Source organism: Balaenoptera borealis (assembly GCF_965194805.1).
Source record: "Balaenoptera borealis genome assembly, chromosome: 19".
NCBI classification, from domain to species: Eukaryota; Metazoa; Chordata; class Mammalia; order Artiodactyla; family Balaenopteridae; genus Balaenoptera; species Balaenoptera borealis.
This window is the reverse complement of record NC_138878.1, coordinates 18,036,781-18,046,153: the sequence shown is the minus strand read 5'-3', so window position 1 is coordinate 18,046,153 and position 9,373 is coordinate 18,036,781. Positions and strand designations below refer to the sequence as shown.

Genomic DNA, 9,373 nt, shown 5'->3' with positions numbered 1-9,373 from the left:
GCAGCACTAAACACAGTTGACCATTCCCCTCCTACCTGAACCCTTCGCTGCCCTTGGATTCCAAATTCAACACTCTGTGGATTTCCTTCTGTCTTCCTGGCTGTTCCTTCTCAGTCTCCTTCTCCATTACCCTATCTCTAAATGCTGGAGTGCCTAGGATTTGGCCTTGGAACTTCTCTTCACTCTTTCCTCCAAGTCAGAGGTCTTATCAACTGACAGCCCCCACGTGCGGCTTAATCAGCTCATGCAGTTTTAAAACATCTGACTTAGTTGCCAACACCTGGAGATGTTACACAAACCCCGCCCCCACCCCAGATTTCCTTTAAAAAGAAAAAAACAAAATATCTGTCAACATTGGGCTAACATTCTCATAATGGAACAATCAGCTCAATGGAGCAGAAGCTGCCCACTTGATGGGTCAGTTTGTTCTCCGTGATCTAAGGTAAGGGAGTTGAGAATACAGTCCTGAGTTAGATTCCCATAAGTATCAAAGACTGTCCTCCCTGAGCCACCAGAACATCTTCCAGTCAGTCTTCAGGGAATTTTACTGCTGGTTGGGTAGAGTCCGCAGGTGCATCTCAGGGAGGGGGAGGGGCGACCGCACTGTGAGGGGCTGAAGGACCCCGCCCACAGAGAGCTTAACAGCTCTCGGGCAAAAACAAGAAATGTAGGTTTTAAAATACACAATTACGCCGCTCCAAATACATAAAGTCCTTTTGGCAAAAGACTGCTATGATCGTGTAAAAGCATCAAGTCTGGCCTTCTTCTGGCCTCTCCGGGCTGAGATGGCCTGGGCACACCAGAAAGCCCTCGCCCTCTTCTCTCACACCCGGTATTAGGAGGCCCTCTTGTAGGGCGGAGAGATCCCCCAAAACCGCTGGGCAAGGACAGCCCTGCTCGCCGTGGCTCGCAGGCGCTGGAATGTTTCTGAGCAGCCGGGAGTGAGAAGGGACCCGCCCGGCCTTACCCGGTGGCGGGCTGCGGTGCGGCGCTCGGAGGGCGGGTCCGGCCCTGGTAGGGCGGAGACTGGGGCGGGGCCCCAGGCGGGGCCCCACCCAAGAACCGCCTCAGCCCCACCGCCTAGACCCGCGCGCGCTTCCTCCAAACACCCTCCCCCCCACCCCCTCCCTTACGGATTCAGAGCGGGTGACTGCAGCTAAGGAACCAGGTCAACCGGGCCGGGATCCTGGACCGCCCAGAGGCGACTGCCTCCGCCCAGGAAGCCCCACCCAGCGGGAGCCCGGACGTCGGGCTCCCTAAGAACCCACGCGCGACCGGTCGAGGGCGCGTGCGGCGTGACGCGACCCGCAGCGCGTCCCGTGACGCCATCGCGCCCGCTTTTGAAAGTTGGCGCCCGGGGCCGCCTCCCATGCTGCCCTGCGCCAACCCCTCCCCTCACCTTTCCTCCCCCGCCCTCCACTCGTCGCCCGACCGGCCCCCCCACCCGTCCCTTCCCTTATCAGCACCCGCGGCCCCGGCAGCGCCGACGCAGGCGCACTGCACCGCGCCGCCGCCATTTTGTGTCCGAGTCTGTGGAGCGATTAAACCGTGCGCGGAGCTGCTTCTTTGGCGGCAGCGGCGGCGGCGGTAGCCGGTGCGGGTGCGTGGAGCTGCCTGGGGACGCCGGGTGGCCGGAGCGGTGGAGCGGCGGCGGAGCGAGCGCTGCGGGGGGTGTGGCGCGGAGGTAAGGGGGCCCCGGGTGGAGGAGGTTTCGCGGGCCGCCTCTAGGTGTCACGATGGGGCCGCTCCGGTCGGCGCTGGCTGTAGCCCGGCGCCAGCGCCGCCGCCGGGGGGTGTTTGTCTCCCTCTACCGTCCCTGCTGCGGCGCGGCCGCCGCCATTGCCCGTCGCCGCCGCGGCCCGGCCGCCCCCCCCCCCCCACCGCGCCCGCCCGCCTGCCCGCTCGCCCGCCCGCCCGCTCGCTCGCTAGGCCTCCCTCCTACGGCACGCTAGGCCTCCGGCGGTGGCAGCGACAGAGGCCCGCGCACTGGCGACTCCATTTTCCTTCCTTTGTCTCTGCCCTCGAGGCCGGCTCTTGGCCCGACCGATCACCCGGCCGCGGCCCGCCCTCTGCCCTCCGCCCCTCCCGCCATGGGTGGCCTCAGCCGAGAGGCGATCTCCGCTCCCCGGCTTCCGCGCCCGCCTCGCTCAAGTGTCGACACCCAGCCACCGCGCGCGCAGCCAGGTCTCCATGCAGTATGGGTGTCGGGCCCTTGCCGACGCCTCTCGGGCTGCCCATCCTCCAGCCTGCCCAGTCCCGGAACCTACCCTGCGGCCTTGCGAGCGTCCCCCGCCGCCCGGCTGCTCCGCGGTCGCTCCCAGTCCGCGCGTCGCCGCCGCTGGTGTCCGTCTCCACCGAGTGGCGCAGGCGGCGCTGCTGCGGCTGCGAGTAGAGGGACCCCAGAGCTGCCGAGAGCTCCCTCTGCAAGGCTGGCTGAGCTGCTCGCGCCTCGACGCCGCCTGAGCGGGCGGGGGGACGCGCGCTCGCCGCCCCCGCCGGGCCCCGCTGCGCCCCCAAACTAGCGCCCGGGCTCCTCGCCCGATCCGACCGGTGCGGCCCCCCCACGGTGGGCGGAAAGGACACGAGTTCCACAAGTTTTTCTCGAGCCAGGGTCGGATTCCCCTTGCAGTGATAGGAGCCTGACTTTGTGCGCTAAGAGATCTCAAAGGGATCAAAACTTAATTTCATTCTGATCTCAAGTGACGTGACAAATTCCTGAATTCGGGATTATGGGCTGGCTAAATTGGTTCAGGCAACTCTTGAGTTTCCGTCTCGCTTTAAAACGTCCTGACGTTAACTTACTACAGTATTTAGTACCTGATGCTTTTAGGGCTAGGCGAAGGCAGTTTTGCCCCGGGATTGTGCAACCCGATCTAAAGCGCCAGTAGGGCAGAATGAATTTATTCTTGACTCCACTGGTAATTTGCCCATATGCTGAAATATGAGGGATGATGTTGTAATTGAATCCTGGGTCACTAGTTGCAGTTGGTTTATAAATATCTACGCGTAATGTAACCACTTTTTAGTAGCTGACTTCCTGCAGCCCTGAGTTCAGCAATAAGTAAACATTCGCATATGTAGCGTCTTCCTGCTTTCTTTGAGTTTAGATCAAATAGGAAAGTTAAAATTCCAGGTCCCCTTTAGGTGGCAAAAGAAGTTAAACAGGGAATGTATGTTGAATTTATTCTGTCCTTAAGTTATCTTGCATCATTAAAAAGCTTCCTGTCGAATTGCCAGTTTTTTCTTTTCCCTCAAATATTCTAGTACCTTAATACAATATCGTGCAGCACTTGATGTATCAACTGGGGTTGCTTTGGAGAGAGGAAAGTCTTGATTAAATAGCGGGGCGGGGAGGGGGAGTGGGGAGGCTATGTTAAGTTTATGAGGAAATTAAAACAGCCTGGTGCTAAGCAAAATTGACCGGTCTACTGTGTGTAATCTCAATCTGTAGAATTCTGCAGCAAATGCCTCCATAGGGGAGTGTTTTCAACATTACTTTTTTGAACCCTACAAAAATGTTCTTTCTCCCTCTCCTCCATAATAAAGTTGCCCTAAGTAACTAAATGCAGTAGTGTTGATGGAGTGTCAGGCTTGAGAATAGAACCACGCTTAATTGTCTAATATATTGGTCCGTTTGTGTAATTTTTTGGCATTCTTGTAATTTTCAGTTTTACTTTCCTTTTGAAATTGTGGATGGCAGGTGGCATGTTTTGCTTATTAAAGTAAGGTCCACACGGGTTAAAATCCAGCGGGTCTGTAGAGTCAGGAGGAAAGCTTGTTTTCCCGGTAGCACTGTACTCCATAGACCATGTTTTGCTTCTTGATTTCAATTGTGCCATGTACAGCCATCAGCTTCTTGGTCTTACACATCGTTTATGTCTTTTTTTTTTAAATACTCTATTTATGTATGTACGTATGTATGTGTATATGTGTGGCTGTGTTGGGTCTTACTTGCTGTGCGTGGGCTTTCTCTAGTTGTCGTGACCGAGGGCTACTCTTCGTTGTGGTGCGCAGGCTTCTCATTGTGGTGGCTTCTCTTGTTGCAGAGCACAGGTTCTAGGTGTGTGGGCTCAGTAGTTGTGACACATGGGCTTAGTTGCTCCATGGCATGTGGGATCTTTCTGGACCAGAGCTCGAACCCGTGTCCCCTGCATTGGCAGGTGGACTCCTAACCACCGCGCCACCAGGGAAGTCCCGTTTATGTCGTTTTAATGGTATAGATCTTGTCCACAGAGTTGCTGTCCTTTAAGATTTCCTGTATGCCGGGATTCATACTTTGTTTGTTTGTTTTGGCTGCGCTGTGCACCATGCGGGATCTTAGTTTCCTGACCAGAGATAGAACCCAGAGATCTAACCTGTGCCCCCTGCATTGGGAGTACAGAGTCTTTTTTTTTTTTTTTTTTCTAAGAGTCTTAACCACTGGACCACCAGGGAAGTCCCCTTTGTTTTTATTGGAAAACTAAGTTTACAGAGAGAATAAATTGAGGACATAAGGTTACCCAAGGAAACTTAAATCACTAGTATGAGGAAGATTACAACAGGAATGTTTACCTACCTAGGAAAATATTGCTTATTTAAGAGTAGCTGGTAAACATAGGGAAATACTGCTTATTTAAGAGTAGCTGTAGGGCTTCCCTGGTGGCGCAGTGGTTGAGAGTCTGCCTGCCAATGCGGGGGACACGGGTTCGAGCCCTGGTCTGGGAAGATCCCACATGCTGTGGAGCAACTGGGCCCGTGAGCCACAACTACTGAGCCTGTGCGTCTGAAGCTTGTGCTCCGCAACAAGAGAAGCCGCGATAGTGAGAGGCCCGCACACCGCGATGAAGAGTGGCCCCCACTTGCCACAACTAGAGAAAGCCCACGCACAGAAACGAAGACCCAACACAGCCAAAAATAAATAAATAAATAAATACATAATTTAAAAAAAAAAGAGTAGCTGTAAAAGTTATCTTTAGGGATCCATTCAACCAACTTAAAATTTAGGAGCTATAAAAGTTATCCTTAATATGCATTCAAATTCTAAGAGCTTTAGGATTTTGCTTTAAAGGACATAGAAAAAATGAGGGCACCCACCAAGGACTTCTCTGAGTGGCTTGGGGAGTTCCTTGGGAGTGGCAGAAGCCACCTGTGGCTGACTAGGGCCCTGAGGCAGAGCCTTGCAGAGTGGTGCCTGCTGGCAGAATGTTCCTCTAGAGGCTGGTTTTTTGCTTCAGGGATGCTACTGGCATCAAATTCACTCTACATTAACTACTTTATAGGCTCTATTTCATTTTTTTAAACCAGAAACCTAGTTGACCATTTGTCTAACTTATTTACCTATCTTGATTTCAGATGACTAGAGGCTTTTTTGCCAAAAATTAGGTCCCTCTTCAAACAAGTAGGATTTGTCATAACTTAATGCTTTGAGAAAGAGTGTACAGGTTTAGAAAGAACAATAATGGCAAGTAATGTATAACTTTGAAGACCATGGTTCACAATTAAATGTGTAGATTTGGTATACCATATTTGTTTTTTTTAAACATCCCCAGACTTTCTCTAGTTGTTGTCTTCAGATCTTCCCTGGCAGTACCTTTGTGCATTTTCTCAGTGTTTAGTATTTGAATGCAAAGATGTGGCATTGCATATAGACTGCTAACATATACCTCAAGAATAGTGATTTTTCCACACTTGATCTTACTTTTAGTCACCCATCAATTTTCAGGGGCGTAAAATTTCATTCCTTTTGACGCATATTAGTGACAATATATGGACTCCAATACAAAAGTGTTTTGTGGACTAAATGCACTAATTCTCTTCTTAGGTTGTTATAAATTGCCTTTTCAACAGAGAAGACTTTTCTTTAGCTTCATCTGGTAAAGTATTATATCAGTTTAGTTTTGTGGGCTTTAGTTATGAGATGGGTTCCCTCTTAATTGTACCTCATATGCCAAATTCTTTGGAAATGCTTAAATTTAGCTCTTTCATTTCATTTGGGAGTTTCTCCCCCCCACCCCCCCACCATGGAGTTAAGTACCACTCTACCATTGCCTGAAGCTTGACAGTCCATTTATTTGTATTTTAGGGAGAGAATTGTCAAGTAACAGTATGACCTAACAGTATTTTATTATTTGTCTGAAAAGAGATATTTCATTGCTGTGCTTCTAGGATTTTCAAAGGTCAGTAGTGAAATCTCCCCCCATAGTTATCTTTTTTTTTTTTTTTAAGAAAGTAAATCTTTTTTTTTTTTTAATTTATTTATGGCTGTGTTGGGTCTTCGTTTCTGTGCGAGGGCTTTCTCTGGTTGTGGCAAGCGGGGGCCACTCTTCATCGCGGTGCGCGGGCCTCTCACTATCGCGGCCTCTCTTGTTGCGGAGCACAGGCTCCAGACGCGCAGGCTCAGTAATTGTGGCTCACGGGCCCAGCTGCTCCGCGGCATGTGGGATCTTCCCAGACCAGGGCTCGAACCTGTGTCCCCTGCATTGGCAGGCAGATTCTCAACCACTGCGCCACCAGGGAAGCCCCATAGTTACCTTATTACATGAAAAATACAGTCTTTACTTGTGGTTTAAACTAAATCAGTAAAACCACTACTTGCTGAAGATAAGGAAATAAACTGTTAAAGGAGTATTACTGCATCTATAAGAATTAATTTTTTGGTAGTTTAACTGTATTTACATTATTTGGTTGCAGGGTCACAATGGGGTGCTATTTTGATAATCAGAAATCTTTAGTTCTTTATATATTTAGCAAATGTTTAAAAAAATAAGTGAAGGTTTTATTATTGACTTGATAGACGTTTACAGCATGTCAATTAGTAATGTGACGTTTTAGCAAGTATATTGTTTCCCAATTTTATTAGTCTTCCTTTTGCCCTCATTTTGCTTTTCATACTGTATCTGCATTTGTGTGTGTTTGGTGTTCATAAAATGATTTGTGCTTCTATTTTAGAATGATCACAGACCTGGGGCCAAAGAACAAGATGCAGTAGTGGACAGATTGCTGACCAGAGGCTTGAGAGCTGAGTTCTGTCTTCCCTGCTCAAACTGACTTTGCAGCCACGGAGAGGTAAATGCTGTTTCCATTTCTTGGTCTTAAAAATAAGAGTAATAAGACCTTCCTGGGGTTGGAGGATTTGCTGGATCATTCTTGGGTATAGGAGATACAGGACAGTGGGTGATTGAGGGCATACAAGCTTTATATTCAGGCAGTACTCCATTTGAAACTCTGCGTGCACTGTTGTATACTAGCTGGGTGACACTGGGCAAATTACTTAACCTTTCTACTCCTACAGTCCTTATTTGTGAGAATAATACCAATTAAAGAGACTATTCTCGGAGTTGATGAGAATGTGTATAAAGCATCAAGTACCATTCTGAGTATGTACATAGAAAGACACAAGGATATGGTGGCTGCTTTTCTGTAGAAACCCAAAATACATTCCAAATGTACATTCCATTCAACCCAAATATACATTCCAAAATGTATATTTTGACTCTTGGCAAATGACCTCAAAAGTCCATGGCTTGTGGCAATTTGTAATTTTGATGAGGAACAGATGGAATCCTATTATTGGGGAAGCTGGTATCCTAGATAAAAATTGTCTCACTTAATTTGATTTAACCTAGCTGATAACCCATGTTTGCTTCGTAGTGTTACAGTCATTATAAATAATTTTTTAAAAAACATTTGAAAGGGTCACTTAAAATTTACTTTAGCCTACAATTTCTGCTATGAAATACAATGAACAGTATAGGGAACTTGAAACAGGCCTCTCATAAATGTCAGAGTCTACTAGGCTTTGGGATTTCATTAACAATAAAGTAGGGTTCTAGGTGTGAAAATTATCTCTTCTCAGGCTACCAGGAAAAACATCTTTCTTATCCCCTAGAAAATGTGAAAATAGTTTAATTGCACTCGTGTAATGGCGAAAAGGAGTGTAAAAGTGAGGGTTACAAATGCTGAGATTAGATAAGCTTATATGAATGAATCATCTAAATGACTATTAAGATTTTTCTTACAAGCTGTGCCTGGACAAATAGAGAGGAGGAAGGGAACAGGAGTGAAAGCTCTTCTCTTCTTCAACTCTCTGTTTTCCAAGTGGGCAGCTTGGTACCTCGATAGATATGAAGGACAAGATGTATGTGCTAGTATTCTGTCGCTCCAGAAATAACTTGTGCCCTGCAGGTTCTTTTAATGTTGATACACAGTGCATACTAATGAGCTGCTGAAAAGAGAAACAATACTGATTTGAAAAGCTATTGAGAGAACTAGCCTTAAGAGTTTGGGGAATGGGGTTGTAAGAACATTTTGGTCACTTTTAAGTGTTATGACTAGTTTAATTGTTTAGATCCCTTGTTCTCAAACTGGGATATGAATACCCTTAGGGTACAAAGTGGTATGATTCCGGGGTACTTGACGCCACAAGATAAACATGACCCATCTTCTTGGAGCTTCAATTGTGCTCACTGAGGGGGCGGTGAGTTAAGTAATTTAACTGGTAAGTAATTACAAATTTTTTTACATTAAAGCAAATATATATTTTAGGAGAAGAATGTGAACTCTATGACTGTCTAAGATAACACAGGTCTTCAACAAAATAGGGCATGAGTGCTTGGGAGTGGGAAGCCCTATTTGTATAGGTACTACAGTGCAAACATTTGAGAAGCAGTACTTTTGAGCTATGTAACAGCTCTACCATCCAGCTCCTTACTTTGTCCCCTGTAGTATCTATTGTGGACTATAGAAGTTAAATTGTATTAAATGGAGCTTGTTTGCTTGTATGCATGTTCCTACACATGCCCAACATGCACAAGAGCTCTGTGCAGATTGGTAGACAGTTCTAGATGGCTGGACCAAGTCATCAAGACCATTCCAATGATATAAGAATTATAATTGAAAAGAAAAGCAGCAGCAGTGACCAAAATCAGGTCTAAAACTGTAAATTCTATAAAACAGAATTTTGAAAACAAATGTCACATTAACTCGAGCATAATTAACAATTTATACTGGTTTTTGTACCCGCCTCCCCGCCCCCATTCAGGTTAGTCAGAGTCATAATAAAATGGCTAAATCCTAAGCTATAGACCTTATGACTCCTAAAATAATTATTTGAAAGCATCAATTCTTAACTGTTTTGTGTGTTTTACAATCTCTAAGTATTGTTACTAGAGTATTGCTCTTAATGTAAATGGCACTTAAGAATTACATTTTCTGTATTGATAATGCCTGCTCTTTGAATACAGGTTTTATATTTGAACCTAACTGGTTCTAGATATACTGAAATGTGACTTTCTCTGAAATGATGTAAATTGGATCAACTCAGATACTTAGATGTGCTCTAAATACCTGCAATATTTATTTATTGAGCACTTGTAATGTGCTCATTCCGTCCTTG

General features: G+C 47.0%; 1 protein-coding gene across 4 annotated transcripts in view; it reads left to right on the top strand.

Annotated features, from left to right (window-relative positions):
- Positions 1-1,462: 1,462 nt before the first annotated feature.
- CTCF (CCCTC-binding factor) overlaps positions 1,463-9,373 on the top strand; it is a 49,565-nt gene continuing 41,654 nt past the window's right edge. The window contains exons 1-3 of one of the 4 annotated variants that reach the window (XM_082368922.1): positions 1,463-1,684; positions 6,928-7,044; positions 8,364-8,476. The gene's annotated coding sequence lies outside the window, so the exon portion shown is untranslated. The remainder of the gene's footprint in view (positions 1,685-6,927; positions 7,045-8,363; positions 8,477-9,373) is intronic. The other 3 variants (XM_082368923.1, XM_082368920.1, XM_082368921.1) reach the window with 3 other exon arrangements.